The 19,387-nt window shown below is 42.7% G+C and overlaps 1 long non-coding RNA gene across 1 annotated transcript; it reads left to right on the plus strand.

The window, feature by feature from the left end:
* Positions 1-2,063: 2,063 nt before the first annotated feature.
* On the plus strand, positions 2,064-10,142 carry LOC103879396. The gene is made up of 3 exons (XR_002518566.2): positions 2,064-2,452; positions 3,985-4,057; positions 4,315-10,142. It is a non-coding gene; the product is annotated as an uncharacterized LOC103879396 (long non-coding RNA).
* Positions 10,143-19,387: the final 9,245 nt, after the last annotated feature.

Consider the following 19,387-nt stretch of genomic DNA (forward strand, 5'->3'; position numbering starts at 1 on the left):
CTCAGCCTCCCAAACTGTTGGGATTACAGGCATGAGCCACCGTGCCTGGCCTCATTCCTGCTTCTCGAGGGAGACTTTCAATATACTCTGCACAAGCTTCCCATCCTATTTGTATATCACTTCTGAAAATTGGCTCCTAGAAGAAGCCAGCCAGTCGTGTTGCATGGCGTTTTCTCTGCATGGCCTAGCATGCCAAGTAGCAAGCTATACCTGTAGGCCAAATCTGGCCCACTGCCTGTTATGATGCAACCCATGAGCTTTGAATGGTTTTTACCTTTTGGAATGGTTGAAAATAATCAAAAGAACTATAGTATTTAATGATGTGAAAATTATATAAATTCAAATTTCAGTGTTCCTAAAGTTTTGAATGTCATCAATAAAAGTTTGTGGAAATTTGTTTTCTCCGTTGCTATATACGTATTTAAAGAATCTCTTTGATTTTGTTTCTTTTTTTTTTTGAGACGGAGTTTCATTCTTGTTGCCCAGGCTGGAGTGCAATGGCATGATCTCGGCTCACCGCAACCTCTGCCTCCTGGGTTCAAGTGATTCTTCTGCCTTGGCCTCCCAAGTAACTGGGATTATAGGCATGTGCCACCATGCATGTATTTTTAGTAGAGATGGGGTTTCTCCATGTTGGTCAGGCTGGTCTCGAACTCCTGATCTCAGGTGATCCACCCTCCTCGACCTCCCAAAGTGCTGAAATTATAGGCGTGAGCCACCACACCTGGCCTTGATTTTGTTTCTTTGCCTTTAAGGCCTAAAATATTTATTATCTGATTCTTCTTTTTTTTTTTTTTTTGAGATGGAGTCTTACTGTATCTTGCCCAGGCTGGAGTGCAGTGGTGCAATCTCGGCTCATTGCAGCCTCTGCCTCCCGGGTTCAAGCGATTCTCCTGTCTCAGCCTCCAGAGTAGCTGGGACTACAGGCATATGCCACCACACCCGGCTAATTCTGTATTTTTATAAAAATACTAGAGAAGGGGTTTCACCATGTTGGCCAGGCTGGTCTTGAACTCCTGACCTCAGGTGATCCACCCACCTTGGCCTCCCAAAGCACTGGGATTACAGGCCTGAGCCACCGTGCCTAGTTATTATCTGATTTTTTATAGAAAATGTTTGTCAACTCTGTCCTTCTTTTTCCATTTCCTTCTTGTTCCTCTTTTTCCAGGAAGGAGTTGAGCGTCAGCGGAAGAAGTTTGTAAAACCTGCCTGAATGCCCCAAAAACTCCCCATTCTCTTCATGCGCTGCTAAATCCAAAATGTCTTTCTTTAAAAGGCTGAATCAGATGTGAAGGCTCTCTTCAGTACTCTAGACCAGTGCTGCCCAATAGAATGTTGTGCAATGATGGGAACGTTCTACAATTGCTGCTGTTCAGTACGGTAACCACTGGCCACATGAGGGTATTGTGCATTTGAAAGATGGCCAGTGTGACTGAGAAACTGAATTTTCAATTTCATTTAATTTTAATTAACTTAAATAGCCACATCTGTCTAGAAGCTAGTTCATCAGACATTACTTGTTCAGAGAATCTGAACAAGTGTCAGACTAATTCAGAAGGGAAGCAAGAGAAATTTTGGTGGTCAGCAATCTGAGTTCCTACAAAGAACCCTGATTTTTATACTGACTAGTTTTTAAGTTTGATTTGCTTATTTTGATTCTAATCAGCTTAGCAAACATTTATTGAGTACCTATTATGTTTCAGACATTTGCCCAACATTTACATATATAATGGTAGCATAGGTTCCTGATGTCAAGAGCTCTGGGTCTAGAAGTGAGATAACAAATTAGGCACTTACTCCCCAAAGCAGGAGTAGTGTTTCCTCAGGTGCCACAGCTTTTCTTATTCTTCTCTCTCTTTTTTGTTTTTTTTTTTTAGAGACGGGGTCTTTATCTCGTGCTCAGGCTGGAGTACAGTGGCTTGATGTAGGCTCACTGCATGCAATCTCAAAATCTGGGGCTCAAGCTGTCCTCCCACTCAGGCTCCCAAGAAGCTGGGACCACAGGTGCACGCCACCACACCTGGCTAATTTTGTTTATGTTTTGTAGAGACAAGGTTTCACTATGTTGTCCAGACTGGCCTCTAACTCCTGGGCTCAAGCAATGTTCCTGCCTTGGCCTTCCAAAGTGCTGGGATTATAGGCACAAACCACTGCACCCAGCCAAGTCCCACAACTTTCTTCTCCGAGGCTGTACTGTCTCTTTATAATGGCGGTCTTATCCCTTGCTTGAACCTTCAGTTTCTCAATTCTGGAACCTTCTACATTGCTCAATGCTGCTTCTACATCTTGTAGATTCCTTATTCTGGGTGCTGGAAACTTCTTCCTCTAACAGTGGAGATTTTTTTCCAGAGAACTGCTCTACCTGCCTGTTACTGGCTGATACATCTCTGACCAAAACAACTGTATACAGGACAAAACCTCAGTTCTTCAGGGTCAGGGTAGGAAGTCAGAGGTAAGAGATCCATAAATCTGTACTCTCCCTAAGCCACAAGCTGTCTCTTTGGATTAGCATAGAGTAGCAAATGGCCATGGGGCATGTCCTTTGGGTCCCCTGAGTCTTGTGGAACTGGATTAGTGACCTAACTATGTTAGACCCTGCTGCAGGCAGTGGCTTTCTTTGGAAGGACATGAGGTGGTGTGAGAAATCACACAACTTGTTGTGAGACCACAGGGGCAGATAATGCCTCATCTGCCTTCATCACAATGTTTGAACCTTAATCCTTTGATGATAGCTTTGCCACAGAATTTTTTTAAATCTCTGGACATTTTTCCAAACTCTGTTGAATTTCATTTTGCTGACTTCATCTCATCCTGTGTGTTCCAGGTACTGGTGTCTGATAATTCTATTAGAGCAAACTTTCTCTTGAGGTTTTGGGGAAAAGAATGAGACATTCTTCATATTGACTCTGTTTAGAGGGAGATAGGACATGAGTCCAGGAGTGCAAATGGATAGAGAGACACAAGAGAATGCTTTGTCTTTGAGCAGATCCCAGAGTGTCATGGCCATCGGGTAGGGGATGGAGCTTGAACAGAAGCCTGGTGAAGAATTATCTGCTCCCTAACCCCTACCCAGGGTCACTGCAGAGTGAAATTCTGGCCCATGGTCTGTCTCCCACATGGTCAGCATGGCCTCTGTGGCAGACTGCTTTGGCTTTGCAGGTGCAAGGTTTCCCGTGAGGCCATGCTGGAGAGCATCACCAGAAACAATTAAAAACACCCTTGGCCTATTGTCATTGTCACTCGTGAAGCCAAATGGAGAAGGAATGTGAGGGGGTAAAGTGTCGAGGGGGGCAGGGAGTGAGTGGGAAAGAAAGAATATGAAAGGTGTCATCTGGGTGAGTTTGGGCCCATTCACAAGAATGCAGCAAAGTGCAGAGAGGTGGGGGTGTCTGCATGAACCTGAAACAGGCTCAGATGACTCTTAATTTATTCTGTCAGAATTTCCCCATCCAATCAGTGACCTTCCAAAGGAAAGGGCTATATTTTTGTTGAATGTATTTTCAATGTATAGTATATTTGTTTTTAAAGCTAAATATATGTGTGTATTTTTAAAATCAACTTTTAAATGTAATTTGAATCTTTGCTAAGTCAGAAGACATCTCCTGAGTGCTCCAGGGTAGAATACATTTAGTAGGTTTTTATTAGTACAGTAATAAGGGTGAATAGCTGAAAATGAATGCTTGAGGTTTGGAAGGTTGTATCCTCTCCTGAGTTTCTGGAGCATTCTGTTACAAGATTATTACAACCATTACCTTGGTTTCAGCTTCCTAAGAGCCAATGGTTGAAGAACTTGGGCTGTTTCACCTTGGGCAGGCTAAGGGATGACCGAATTTCATGAAGAAATATAAACAACAATAACACACAGCTTCAGATTTGCTCAGGCCAAATCAAGAATAAATGAACTGAAATAGCAGCAGAGAGAATTTTGATTAAAACAAAACAAAACTCACACACACACATACATTGTGTCCTTTACTGCTCTAGACCTGGCAGACTCTGTGGGTGAATCCAGTGTTTTCAGAGGGACAAAAATCTGTGACGATATGGGCAGAGGCAGGTAAGTAAACTGAATGCCCAAGATCCAGCTGACGCTGTTTCTAGAAGGCTCCTCCTTTCCCTTTCTGACCTTACCCAGCCAGAGTTGAAGCTGCACCTTCTTACAGTAAATACCAGCAAAGCTCCACCTAACAGGGGCTTCCCAAAAGAGTACCCTGGACAGAATACGCCGGCCCATAGCCCAAGTTCCATTTGACTTACGGCATCCTGGACTTCCCTCAAAGTAGTATGTGCTTAGAAGACACTTTCTCCCCATAGACAACAGAAGTCCTCAGTGCCCTACAAACATGTGAAGAATGTCAGGAGTCCATCATGTGTCATGGGCTGAGCCTCCAGAGAACTAAGTTCTAACCTGGTTATGTTGGGAACTGGCCATCAAGCAAAGGTGAGTAGCCTATCCTCTATGAGCCTTGCTATCATCGCCTGTATCACGAGGGATATTTGACTAATAATCTCTAAGATCCTTCCCAGCACTGAAATTTTATAATTCTCTTGTAACTTGTGCTTTCCCTGTTCTACACTTAAGTCAAGGTTCCAAACAGGGTCACATTAAGAATTATCATTGCTGTGCCATGGGCTCCTGCATCCTCCACTGTCTCTGTGAGATCTCTCCTTTAGGTTTTATCAGCAATCCTCAGGAATCTTTTGCATGTGCTCACATGATCCCACACAGACTCTGCCCCATGAGGGTGCTGATGTCTGCCAATGCTGCTGTCACCATGTCCCGAAAGATATAGACAGTTACAGTCTCAGAAGAATTCAGGATCCCCCAAATGCTGCTGTATTAGCACAGAAGCAGACAGAATGTTGCTCCTTCCCACTTTAGTTATGTTTTCTCCCCTGGCATCAAATTGTGCTGTTTGCATCTCCCCTAGCTTCTGAAAACTGGCTATTGCAGCTTCAGTGTACAGTTTTTTGTTTTGTTTTGTTTTGTTTTGTTTACCTGGAGCCAAGAGAGGAGCCCACTGACGTCTGAAGTACCCAAGCCCGCTCCGCTCCAGGATGTAGACTCCCGCCACCAAAATCCCCTTCCAAAGTGACCCTTGCCCCGCCTTTCTGTGACACACAACCAGACAGGTCTGAATTGCTGAAATGAACGCTATTTAGGCTGAACCGGGGGGACCCTGATATGCTATTTAAAGAAAAAAGAAATGAGAAATCACAGGAATCTTGAAGCTATTCATCTTGAGGACCATTCACGGAAGCAGTGAAATTAAACACAGCATCCTTCAATATATTCCCTCCACACGTAAGCTTGGGCTATTGTTCCTTCATAATGCCAATTTACCTCTGGGAGTTTGAGAGGCGGGTACTCATGTCCTCTCAGCACAATCACCAAAGCACTGCACCAGGTATCAGGAGGAAACAAGAACAAATCGATTGTCAGGAAGCCTGACGGTTGACCCAAACACAGCAGAGCTACGGAAAATTGTTTTGGAAAGTATTTCTTACATAGCTGCCTGCGGTTGTTCAACCTGATTCTTAGACTGGACTGGAAGAGGAAAACCGCTCATTCATCTGAGAAGCCTTCATGTTGCTATTTTATTAAGGACAGAAACATGAAGATAAAAAAATCCATGGTTCTGCCTCATTTTCTGCTCCCTCCTTGACTTTTCTCTGCAAGTCTCAAGCACTCTTTATGCTCTATGGGCAGTCATCAATAGGAGAAAAGACTGATTTGATTTAAACTCACAGCTTCCTTTTAAAGGGCTCCTTCCTACTCACCTGCTCATTTGATTAACTGGGGGCACAAAGAGGGTAGGAAATCCAAGAGGCAAAAGTGAAGGACCCCAAATAATGCATGCAGAATCTTTAGTGGTGAACTGTTGGGCTGGAAAAATTGTCAACGTGGAATCTAAAATGGGTTCTGTCATTTGTAAGATCCTTTAACCATCCTACTTCTCTTAATAACCATGTGAGCTATCCCAAAATAGATTTACTATTAGAAGACCTATTAGAAGACACAGAGGGTATTATGGATGTGTGTTTAAGCCACAGTTTGAGCAAGATTGCGTTTCTGTAGAATCATGATCTATGAAAACTTTCTGGTTGAATTCTTCATGTTACTAGTAAATGAATTTCTTTTGAAGAGAGTGTAGAAGAAGCTGTGGAGGAATCCTGCCAACAGCAAGAGTGAAGATGAAGCTCTATATGAAATGAGGAAAGGGTCAGACCTGCCACTGCAGAGCTAGTCTGTTCTTATGGATGAAAGCCAGCTTCTGGGCCTTATTCATTCATTCACTTTTCATTTATTTGCCCATCCATCCACTCCACACATAATTCTGGAGCCTCTACTAAATGCTAAGCACTGAAAGTCTTAGGGACAGATCAGTGAACAAAATAGACAAGCTTGCTGCCTTCTTGGAGCCTGCAACCTGGAAAGGGAGTCAGACTAATATGACACAAATAAATTATGTAATTGTGATCATGGTAAGTGTTAGGAAGGAAGAACATAGGGTGCTATGAAAGCAAATCGGAAGAGTGGTGAAGGGTCAGAAAAGTTTCCATGAGGAAAGCTGAAGGGTTAGCCAGATGAACGGGAGGGGAGCCTGGGGAAACGATTTAAGCAGGAAATGATCCATGACTGAAGGGAGAGGCAGGCAGGTGTGTTGTGTGAGTGCGTGTGTGTGTGTGTGTATGTGAATCTCAATGAAATGAAATCATCAGTAAAAAGCAAGCAAGCAAAACTCAGTGAAAAGAAGGGAAAACAAAATACAAATCAACCCCAGTAGGGCAAGAATATGCTCCTAAAAGTTGCCAACTGTGGTGGCAAGAGAGTGAGTGCAGGGTGCCCTCCACTCAGGCTAGCTTCCACCCCTCCCACATTGAAAGCAAAAGGCACTTTGTAGAAGGATGACGTTGTCTTTCATTACCGAATCTCCAAATGGTACACTGAATCAGATGGATGCTGTGAATTCTTTATACATTTGATATGGTTATCAATGAGTAGAATGGCAAAGTTGGAGGTGGATATAAAACTAAAATTACTGAACATCAATGTTGAGGCAGGCAAATGGCTAGGCACTTTGTGGCCATTATTTAAATAGTCCTGCCAGGTGGATAGTACACATTTTATAATCAAGAGAGGAACTGTAGTTCTGGGAAGGTAATTAAAGATGAATGAAGATCAACACACTCAAGTTGGTCTGGCTTCCATGTCATGGAATTTCTGCATTGCCACTCCGCTTTGCAAGTTTAGAAGACCCCTGTTATGGTTTGAATGCTCATCCCCTCAAAACTCCTGTGAAACTTAGTCCCCAGTTTAGCAGTATTGAGAAGTGAGGCCTTTAAGAAATGATTGGGTAATGATGGCTCTTCACTTGTGAATAAATTAATCCATGTATGGATTAATGGAGTAATGGGTTATCATGGGAGTGGCATTAGTGGCTTCATAACAGGAGGAATAGGCCAGTTGCTGTGGCTCACCCCTGTAATCCCAGCATTTTGGGAGGCTGAGGCGGGAGGATTGCTTGAGGCCAGGAGGTTGATACCAGTCTGGGCAACATAGCAAGACCCCGTCTCTACAAATAAAAACTTTAAAAATAAAAATAAAAATAAAAAGGAGAAAGAGGGACCTGAGCAAGCACACTCAGTTGCCTCACCATGTGATGCTCTACACCAGGTTGGGACTCTTTAGAGGGATCCTGTCCAGCAAGAAGGCCCTCATGGAATGCTGAGCCATGCCCTTAGATTTCTCAGCCTCCAGAATTACAAGCAATAAATCTCTTTTCTTTATGAATAACCCGGTTTCAGATATTCTGTTATAAGCAACAGAAAATAGATTACCGCAAACCGATAGAAGTCATTTGGTCCCAATCAATGTCCTCCTCCGAAAATAACAAAAATAACAGAAAATAAAAAATAACAACAACAACAACAAAAAACCCAGAAAATAACAAATTTTCTGGAGGAGGACATAGAGGCTCACAAAGTTTAAGGGGTTCATGTAAGGCTGGAATTATGGCAAATGTAAAGTGGACCTCTGTTTTCCCATTACTAATCAACACATCTTTTCTGTTTCTTACTGTTTTATAACTCTAGTTAAAAACACACACTTACTTGTGAATGATTAGGTTGCCAGAAGTACATATACATTCATTATTTTTCTTGAGTTATACCATTTTTTCCCTGAAAACTTTAATGTTGAAATATGTAGTGGGAACGTCTTTTCAAAAAACAAAAACCCTACTATATAATACATTTTGTAATGAGGCAATCATACTTTTATTATTTTTGTATTTTGAACTTTCATAAAGCAGGAGATGTTTGTGTTGGACAACCAACTTGTGTTGTACCTTTTATATGATATTATATTATAATATAAAAGATATATTATATTATATAAAAGGGAAGGAAAAACAAAGAAGACGGGGAAAAAAATACAAATCAACCCCAGTAGGGCAAGAATATGCTCCTAAAAGTTGCCAACTGTGGTAGCAGGAGAGTGAGTGCAGGGTGCCCTTCACTCAGGCTAACAAGAGTCTTGAGGGGATGAACATTCAAACCATAGCAGATGTCTCCTAAGCTTGCAAAACAGAGTGGCAATGTAGAAATGACATGGAAGCCAGACCAACTTGAGTGTGATGATCTTCATTCATCTTTAATCACCTTCCCAGAACTACAGTTCCTCTCTTGATTATAAAATGTGTACTATCCACCTGGCAGACTATTTAAATATTAAATGAAATAACAATATTCTATATAAAATTATATATATTCTATATTATATAACGGTTGTCCAACACAAGCATCTCCTGCTTTAAGAAAAGAGGAATATAGTATTCATCTAATAAAATGGAAAGTCCTAAATAAAGTATGTTTAATTTGTTAGCTTCTCTAATAAAATCTCATATCCAGAATAATATCTTGGTCCATACACTGTGTCAGTGAAATAATACCATAGAATCAGAAGATAGAAAATGGTAACCAGTGCTCCATTAGGGAAGAATTCTACATTTGCAACCACAGAGTCACTCCTAATTGGTTTTGACTTCAGACATATGATTTCACTCTTTTGGCTTCAGATTCTACATCTGGGAGATGAAGGGATTATAGCTGATGGTCTCTGTACATTCCCCTCTAGCTTTCAAGTTCAGTAAGATAATGGGTCTTGAAGGTATACTTACAACCAGCCCATCCTTTCCTTCTTGGTCAATAAACCCCAACTGTCATTCTCACCTGCTGGTTGTCTCTTAACTTCAATTTCCCACTCTTCCCTATAGGATCTTAGAAATACTAAAGGGAACATCTAATATTCACAATTCCTGGGCCTGAGCGCCCCCTGGGCACATAGAGATAAACTGCTGTAGCCCTGGAAGAAATCAGGGCTCTGGGAAGCCGAGGCCTAACTAAAGTTCTAACCAAATCCCTGAACTTCCCTGTTTGTACTATGAGAAGAGAACTGTGGGACTTTCCTGACTTGGGCAGGAAAGGAGCTTGGAAGAATGAGAGGGAATGGGTGGCAAGCTCTATCATCAAACAGGTGCTGCAGGGGGCTCTGCAGGGCTGTCCCCCAACAGGTACATTTGGAAGGGAGGGAGATGAGGTAGGGACTTGGCAGATGCTGCCCAGTGGACATAAGTCAGTGGCCACACAGTGAGTGTACAGGGGCTAAAGGGTAGCCATTTGAAAAAATGTGCTGTTCAACTGAATAAGCTCACAAGGAAAAGATTACTAAATATCAATAGTGTTGCCTGCATTGTCCTCCAGTTCCAATAAATATTAGGCATGCATCTCAACAGAGATTTTATCTTTGTGTATTTACCATTTTTGATGCTTTCTTTCATTTCTTTTACTATTTTATATACATACCTTCTGCGTTCATAGGCCATATTACCATTATTTTAAGCCTGTTAGGATATGGCTGTCCTGTAGTGAGGCACTTTTTGAGAAGTAGAGTATGTGCATGAGCCTGCATATGTGTGTGGTTTGTATGTGCTGCGTATGTTTGTGTCTGTGTGTGGTATGTGTGTGTGGTGTACATGAGTGTCTTCATGTGTTTCTGTGTATGTATGTGTTGCATGTGGTGATGGGTGTGCACGTTTGTGTGTGTGTATGTGTGGTATATGTGTTTCTCTGGGTCTGTGCATGGTGTGTCTCTCTGTGTGTGATTTGTGTTATGTATGTTTGTGGCTCTGTGGGTGTTTATTGGGTTGTGTATGTGTGTAGTGTGTATGTTTGTGTGTGTTGTATGTGTGGTGTGTATATCTGTATGTGTGGTGTGTCTCTCTGTGTGTGTGGTCTATCTGTGTGTATATTTGTGCTGTGTATATTTGTGACTCTGTGGGTGTTTATGTGGGCTGTGCATGTGTGTAGTGTGCATGTTTGTGTCTGTATGTGATGTATGTGTCTGTGGTGTGTCTGTGTGTGTATTTGTGCTATGTATGTGTGTGGCTCTGTGGGTTGTGTATGTGTATGAGTTAACTCCCGTGTGCAGACTGCAGCCCCTCAGGCCTAGACTCTGGGCTCTTCTCTCAGGCCTTAGCATCCATGCCAGGCAACTGCGATTTCTCAGGCACTCCTGGGAACTGTGCCTTGTGTCCCAGAGAGCATGTGGAAAGCACTTTCTGTGGCAGGTGTCTGAGAGCATGCAGGGTCGCTATGTGCATAGGGTGTGGCACTCAACAGCTCTGCAGAGGATGAGTGTCTGTGGTTATCAGCAGAGTCAGTGCACTGAAGAGGCCATTATCACAGGCACCACAGTGCATGAATCATGGGATATGTCATTTTCTATTTTAGAAAGAAAAAGAAAACATCTCTTGAATGAATCAATCAATTCTCATTAGGCCCATTCATAACCACATTGCCTGGTCCTCTTTCAGGAGCTAGAAGAGGTGGCCCGCATCCAAATCTACCATTCAATCCATAGGCCTTTGCCCCATTTTCCGGCCCCATTTCCTTGCTTGATGTGTGCACACAGCTCTGCCTCATGCTGTGAGTGGGTACACCTCCTCCGTGTCCCTCAGTCGGCCTCCTGCCCCCTGACTTGGGTCACAATCAGGAGGTGAAGACACTTTCTGTAAGCCACAGCATTCCAGGTTGGTGTAATTTTCTGTTTAAACTCATAATGAATGAACTCTTCTAACATTCATTCAGTAGGTGTGGCCACACGCAGAATTAGGCATTCAAGATGCAGGGAGGATTAGATAAAATGGTAGTTAAGAGCATAGGCTTAGAATAAGATAGAACCTGTTCACATTCCTTCTTCACCCCTTCCTCTGTGACATGGGACAGACAAGGTAACTTCCTGAAGGCTCTGCTTCCTCATTTGTCAAATGAGCACTTACCTAACTGTGGTGCTGTGAGGCCAATGACAGCTGAAAGTGCCAGCAGTGGTGTGGATGGTCACTGAACTTTCATTCTTGCCTCTTGCTGGGCGAAGTTGGAAAGCTGAGCACCATGATTCCCAGGCTCCTTTGCAGTCGGGGTTCTAGATGCAAGCTGTCTTCTGCCAAGTAGAGGCACTTGGTGCAAGATGTGCAAAGCAGAAGCTGCACCCCTTTGCAGCCATTTTGCTGGCCAGCAAAGCTGGGGAAATGTAAGGTTTTTCTGCATCGGAGCTCCAGAGTCCATTCTCCAGCTTCCTGGGTATTGAGAGGCAGGAATTGTAGCAGAAGCAGCAGTCACTTCTGGAGTCCAGCACAGCTCCAGAGGTGCCCTAGAAGTGGCAACTTCCCTGGTGTTTCATTTCTGTACTGCTTTGTGAGCCCCAGCCTAGAACCTGCTTCTTCAGCCCTTCTAAGCATTTTCCAAGTACCTTATCCATTGAGTAAATCCCTTCCTACTAAATATAAGTGAAGCAATTTCTGTTTCCTGCAGATAAAACTAATCCTAACAGATAAAACTATTATTATTTGTATACAGAAGAACAAGTTAAAGTAATAGCAGCTGCCACATATTGGTTATACCATAAGTCCAGATTTTTATAGATGGTATCTAATTTCATTCTCCCAGAAAAGTCACACAGCCCCTAAGGGGCCAATCAGAGTTTGAACCTAGGTTTCTCTGCCACCAAAGGCCAAACCATTATACTCCTGTATTCATGCTCTGAAAGAGCTCACAGGTCAGGACGGATGCATTCTGGTGAACAAATGGCTACAGTGCAGTGAGAGAGATGCTGAAAAAAAACTGTGGGCCCAGGCCTGTGGAGCCCAGATGAGAAAGTGTCTAACTCTGCCTAGCCTCGGAAGTCCAAGATAGAGTCTGATTCCCACCTTGGCAAGGAATCATGACCTCCAGGCTCCTTAAGATGTTGGGGACCTCTGCCTTGAAGTTCCAATGTCCTGTTTCTCAAGAAATCGTGATTTAGGAACTCCACAGAAGGAAGAAGGAAAGGGAGAAATGAGAGAGGGAGGGAGAAAGCAAGGCAGGGAGGGAGGGAGGGAGCCCTAGCCTGCAGTGACATTTGGCTACCTGGAGGGCTGAACTCTTTGGATCCTATTCTCAGCTCTTTTACCCAGGCTTTCAGGTACCATGGTTTACTCACACACCTGGCCTTGCCAAATTGTACCACTCCTCACCCTTTTCTAGCACCTGGAAAACGGGTTTGCCTTTATTTGGTGGTTTCCTTTTAATGTCTGTCTTTTCAGGAATTGAGACAATTTTTCCTTCACTCTAATTTAAAGGCTTATGAACACATATAAAAGCTTAGGAGTACCAATGTGTTTCTGAAAGGTTTGTTTGTTTGTTTGTTTGTTTTGAGAAGGAGTCTCACTCTGTCGCCCAGGCTGGAGTGCAGTGGTGTGATCTCGGTTCAGTGCAACCTCCGCCTCCTGGGTTCAAGCAATTCCCTGCCTCAGCCTCCTGAGTAGCTGGGATTATAGGTGCCCACCACCATGTCCGGCTAATTTTTGCATTTTTAGTAGAGACGGGGTTTTACCGTCTTGCCCAGGCTGGTTGAACCCCTGACATAGTGATCCACCCGCCTCGGGCTCCCAAAGTGCTGGGATTACAGGCGAAAGCCACCACACCTGGCCTGAAAGGTCTTTTAACACTGAAAAAAAACAAAACAAAACAAACAAAAAAAAGAAACCAAGACTTATTCAGCCACATCTCTAAATGAAACGTGCATCCCAGCAAACAATCATAGATGGCCTCCCTTATTAGGGACCTGGAGATCCTAGGCTATAGGAAATACATATCCTTTGCATTTGTATGCTTTAAATTTACAAAAGAATTTTTAGTTGTTTTGTTTTTTAACTCTCAACTGATTTTTTTTAAAAGAGATACAACTGATTGTTTGATCTGCTGCCTGCAAGATGTTTAGAATAGGCACACTATTCCTGTTTCAGAGGAGTAGGTTGAAGCCAGAGTCCCACACATCTAGTAAGTGACGGAGTTAATTGATGACTCTGAATTAGTGCATTTCCCTGTTTTCCTTGAAAGTAAACCTTTCCCCAGAGCTGTTGGAATAAAAGGCGTGGGGGTCTCTTTTTTGCTCTTCCTCTGCCTACCTGAAGCATATGTGAGGAGCTGGCTCTGTTTCCCTGGCTACAACCTGGAGCAGAAAGTCCCGACCTGTGGCGTCAGCCCTGGAAGTGGAAGCAGGGTCCTGTGGAGGAGGTGGTTCCAGATGTAGGGCCTCTGATTTCTTGCCTCTCAGCTCCCTCAGTTTCAGGATTTGCTACCACCCCCTAATTTCTAAGTAATGGCCTTGTAAAATTTTATAAATTGTATCATCAGGAGTGATGTGGTTAGGTTTTATGTCCCCACCCAAATCTCATCTTGAATTAGAATTCCCATAATCCCCAGGTGTCAAGGGAGCGACCAGGTGGAGGTAATTGAATCATAGGGGTGGTTTCCCCCATGCTGTACTCGTGATAGTGAGTGAGTTCTCACGAGATCTGATGGTTTTATAAGGGGCTCTTCCTCCTTTGCGCTCCTTTCTGTAGTCTGGTGAAGGTGTTTTTCTTCTGCTTCGCCTTCTGCTATGATTGCATGTTTTCTGTGAGGCCTCCCGAGCCATGCTGAACTGTGAGTCAATTAAACCTCTTTTCTTTATAAATTACCTAGTCTTGGATAATTCCTTACAGCAGTTTGAAAACAGACTAATACAAGGAGCCTAAACCTTGAGCACATTTTCTAATTTCTAGACCCTGGGTAACTGGCTCCTCTCTCCACATTTAGCCCCATGTGCATGGTCAGACCCTTAGCAGAGCCCTGGGCATGGGGCCAAGGAATTGCAGAAGATTCTGGTCCCAGGACAACTGTTAGATGATTTCAGAGAGATAAAGACCACCACATATGTGCACCTCAAATAGTTTCAGGACACACAGGACCTGAAATACCACAGTATTTTATAGAGGACACAAAAAGGGGGCTTAGAAATTATTAAGCCTTCAGAAGAAGAGATGATAGGAGAGAAGTAACAGTGGAGATAATGATCTCAAAAAGTACAGATAGTACTTGCTGATTTCAAAAGCTTTCTCACCTATATTATTTCATGTAATTCTCAAAGTAATAGTCTAAAGCTGGGTGCTGTGACATGCGCCTAAAGTCCCAGCTACTTAGGAGGCTGAAGTAGGAAGATCATTTGAGCCCAGAAGTTCTAGGCTGTCGTACGCTATGAATAGCGCCTGCACTCCAGCCTGGGCAACACAGCAGGACCCTGTATCTTAAAAAAAAAAAAAAAATAGTAACAGCCTTGTGAAGTAGGCAGAGCAGACATTACCATGCCAGTGTAAAAGACAAAAAGCCTGAAGCTTGGGGTTGAGGTCTTCTGATCCCAAATCTAGCTCTCCGATTAAAATTAGGAGCAATATTGTATATAGCACCACCAATTAAAAAAAAAAAAATCTAATGTCCCAATTACCTGATTCTGGTTTCTACCTGCTCAGTCTCCTGCAAATTCCCTCTTGATTGGTTCTGGGAGTCCCCAAGAGGTATTTCACATGTGTGCTCAGGAACAAGGCCACTCACAAGTTTCCCTTCTGAAGGCTTCCCTGGTTCTGGGGCCCTGATTAATGTCATACTGCCCTGGGTCACTGCCCAGACCCCACTGTTGGCCATCACCTCCCTAGAGCAGTCCTCTTTCCTATAGCCACAGGCCCCGCCCTTTCTCTGGTAGCATTTGCTTCCATTCCCCAGGCTGTCAAGGATATTTGTGTGGCCTATGACAGAGCAGGAGAGAGTGGCTCTCTCTTCATGGAATTACACTTTGTTAGAGGCTCCCAGAGCCGTGTTAACATGCTTCCAATGTGAGAGAGGTTAACTCAGACACTTAGGTCAGCTTTTATCTCTCCAGGGGGAGGGCTTGGGATGGATGCATTTAATAGCCATGCAATTCTGTAAAGTTCCACTCAGTATCTTTGTTCTGTGCTTTATTCCTACCCTCTCAGTCTCTGTCAGTCTCTTAATCAGTCAACTCAGGAACCAAATGGAGTAAAGTGCATATTTTGGGTGGATTCTTTGTTGCTCAAAACTGAGGAATCAAGCAGAGTTGGACAACTCATTGTTCCTTAATCTCTTAATGCTACTGTTTGGGTACAGAGGAACTCTTGTCTTAACCTGACACGTCAGTGTAGTTTGAAGTACTCGCAATCCAGTGATGAAGAAGATGGGCACAGTTCCTGCTGCCTTGGATGTTACAGTCTGAGAGGTCGATGGTACCATGCCTGCTTTCTTCTTTAGGATGAATGTTTCGTGGGAAGCTTATCTAGATTATTCACTCTCCTCCCACTCCCCTACCTCTATCCTCCACCCACACTCCCAATTTACAAAAAAAAAATTTTCTAACTGAATTTTTATTTTTAGATAATTGCCAATTAATGTGCAGATGTAAGAAATATAGAGAGATCCTTTGTATTACTTATCCAGTTTCCTCCTGTGGTAAAATCTTGCAAAATTATAGAATAATATCACAACCAGGATATTGACATTGACACAGTCAAGATACAGAACAGGCCAGGCACAGTGGCTCATGCCTGTAATCCTGGCACTTTGGGAGGCTGAGATGGGAGGATGGCTTGAGCCCAGGAGGTCGAGGCTGCCGTGAGCCATGTTCACACCACTGCACCCAGGCTGGGTGACACGGCAAGACTTCGTTTCAAAAAAAAAAAAAGAAAGAAGAAAAGATACAGAACATTTCCATCACTACAAAGATACCTCGTTTTGCCCTTTTATACCCACCTGCACCTCCCGCCTCACCACTCCATCCCTGATCCCTGGCAACCACTAACCTGTTTTCTATTTCTATAATTTTGTCATTTCAGGAATATTGCATTAGCTGAATCATACATCACGTGATGTTTTAGAATTTTTGTTTTGTTTTGTTTTTGTTTTAAACTGCATAATTTCCCAATTCTCTGGAGATTCATTGAAGTAGTTTTGTTTCTCGCTGAGTAGTATTCCCTGGTATGGATGTACATGTGTTCTTCCTTAATTTGGATACCATACTTGTATGAATACAGCCAAAGACTGCAAAGACCCTTTAGTAGGCCCTGTCCTTGATTCCTTGTTTTTCTGTCAGTTAATATTCCCAGGTTCTTTTCAGGTGAATACTGAAATTTACATAGATATGCATCAAACTTTGTCTTGCTAGCTGCAGCCTACCAGATACTTCTGCCACTTGAGTCTGTCACTTAACATACTAGGCACCTCTCCCAGTTTTGTGTCATCTGTGAGTGCGATAACATGTACTCTCAGAACAAATTTGATATGCAAGTATTGAAGAGGACAGGACACAGGCACAACTTGCCTTCAGACTAGTGTAGTACACTTAAGCCTCTTTGGACTTAGTTGCTTAGTGAGTTAGGAAGCTGCCTGTGTTCCCATATCTTGCCCATGAGACCATTGTGAGAGCTTTGGAAAAATGTTTTGCTCAGATCCAGCTACAGTACATTACCTGTTTGGTAATTCTACCAAAAAAGAAAATCGGAGCTTGATGGCAGTTGCTCTTAATGATCTCCAGTTGATGTCTAGCATGGTGGTGCCTGTTTGTAATATTACACCATCTGCCTCAAGCACTTAGCCTGACCTTTTTCTTATACTTCCTGCTCTGAACACAACCGAAACAATTATCTTTGTTGTCCTTAGGATTTTTACAAATCTCAGCTTTTTCTGAAACCATTATTTTGAGGTCTTTGTTGTATCTTTTGTGCTTTCTTTTAAAATCTGAGTGCCCTGGACAGCCAAATTGTTAATTTCTCCATATTATTTTCTGCATGTACACACACACATACACACAAAGGAGATTGAATTATTTATGTTTATATTAACAAAACATTTAATTTTTACAATCTTCTAAGCCCCTTGAGATGTCTTGTCTTTTGGAGTTATTGACCACAGGATCATTCTTTTTTTGGTTTATTTTTACGAAATCCACTTTACTAAAGTTGAATATGTGATTAATTCTTCCTGGAATTCTCTTTCTTAACTACTAGGTTGGTGCAGAAAATCCTGCAATTAATTTTGCATCAACCTAGTATATGGTCTTTAAGACAGCATGGCTACCTTTCACCACTCTCAAGAGGCCTAGTTAAGAAGTGAGCTTTGGAGTCATAAATCTAGGTTGGGCTTTTGGGTTCTTTATCACTAGCTACGTAACCTCTTTAACCCTCAGTTTCCTCATCTGTAAAATGTGAATAGTTTCATAGAATTGGGAGGATTAAAAAAGGTAATTCTCTGCATATAGTAAGTACTCAATAAATGTTAGCTTTTATAATTAAAGTATTAAAGTATTTATTACTGTGATCAAACATGTTAAGTGCTCAATAAGTGTAAGCTATTGTTATTTTATTTATTTGTATTTGTTTATTTTGAGACTGAGTCTCGCTCTATTCCCCAGCCTGGAGTGTAGTGATGTGATCTTGGCTCACTACAACCTTGGCCTCTCAGGCTCAAGTGATCTTCCCACTTCAGGCTCCTGAGTAGCTGGGACCATAGGCACCTGCCACCACACCCAGCTAATTTTGGTAATTTTAGAAGAGATGGGGTTTCACCATATTATCCAGGCTGGTCTCGAACTCCTAGGCCCAAGCGATCTGCCTGCCTTGGCCTCCCAAAGTGTTGGGATTATAGGCATGAGTCACTGTGCCCAGCCAAAATTATTTCATTTTATTTATTTATTTATTTATTTATTTATTTATTTATTTATTTTTGAGACAGAGTCTCATTCAGTCGCCGAGGCTGGAGTGCAGTGGCTCGATCTCGGCTCACTGCAAGCTCCGCCTCCTGGGTTCACACCATTCTCCTGCCTCAGCCTCCCTAGTAACTGGGACTACAGGTGCCTGACACCACATCCGGCTAACTTTTTTGTATTTTTAGTAGAGTAAGGATTTCACCATGTTAGCCAGGATGATCTCAATCTCCTGACCTCGTGATCTGCCCGTCTTGGCCTCCCAAAGTGCTGGCATTACAGGCGTGAGCCACCGCACCTGGCCCTTTTATTTTTATATGAAGTATCACATTCATTTCTTTATCCATGCTTAGCCCATATCTGAAATCATGTTTTGCTACCAAACCTTTCTTATTTTCTCCAGAGATCAGCTGGAGACATTTACCATTATTGTTATTCTTTCTGTTTCAACACCCAAGATTCTCCATCATACTGGCTATGAGTTTTATCTAAATCTTTTCCTCTCTCCTCATCAAATGTTAATGTAAAGCCCTCTTGATCAGTTAATGAACCTCCTGTCAAACTCTCTTCCTGTTCTGTCTCTTGGCAAGAGCCCATTTCTCTATTATTATAAGCCATGGTCTAGGAAAATCAAACCTGTTTTTCAACTTGTTTATGAAGTGTGCACTTCCCTTTCATTATTAAGGTCAATACTTACGACTGGAATGTGAGATAAAATGACCTTCAGTGGATCGTAAGTGGATGACTGTTTGGCATTTTGTTTTTGATTTCACAGTCATCTGAGATACACACTCAAATTTCTTTGTGCTGTATTGTCCCTCTCCATGAGGGTCAGTGGCAGTGGGTAGTGGTCAACAGGCTTGGGGACTCTTGGCAGGGTCCTGTATGTTCCCGACACCTGTGTCAAAAAATCAACAAACCTCTTGAGATTCCTGCTGGGATCTTACTGCTCAACACCTTTTTCACCTGGCTGGCCTCCTTGCTGGCTCTTAAGTATGGGCATGGCTCTGCCTTGGGGTGTCTTTCACCAGATATGGGCCAGTATCCTCAAAACCTCATCTACATGCCCATGTCCTATGTTTCAGTAAGGTCTGCCCTGACCACCCTAGTTACAATTACAAGCTGCAGTGCTCTGATCCCACTGTATCATGTTGCCTATCTTCTTTACGCAGCTGAGTTTTTCTTCCCATAGCAAATATCACCCTCTAATATATTAAATCACTAACTTATTTATTATAGTTATTAGTTATTGTCTAA

This window comes from Papio anubis, chromosome 1, assembly GCF_008728515.1.
Source record: "Papio anubis isolate 15944 chromosome 1, Panubis1.0, whole genome shotgun sequence".
Lineage (NCBI taxonomy): Eukaryota > Metazoa > Chordata > Mammalia > Primates > Cercopithecidae > Papio > Papio anubis.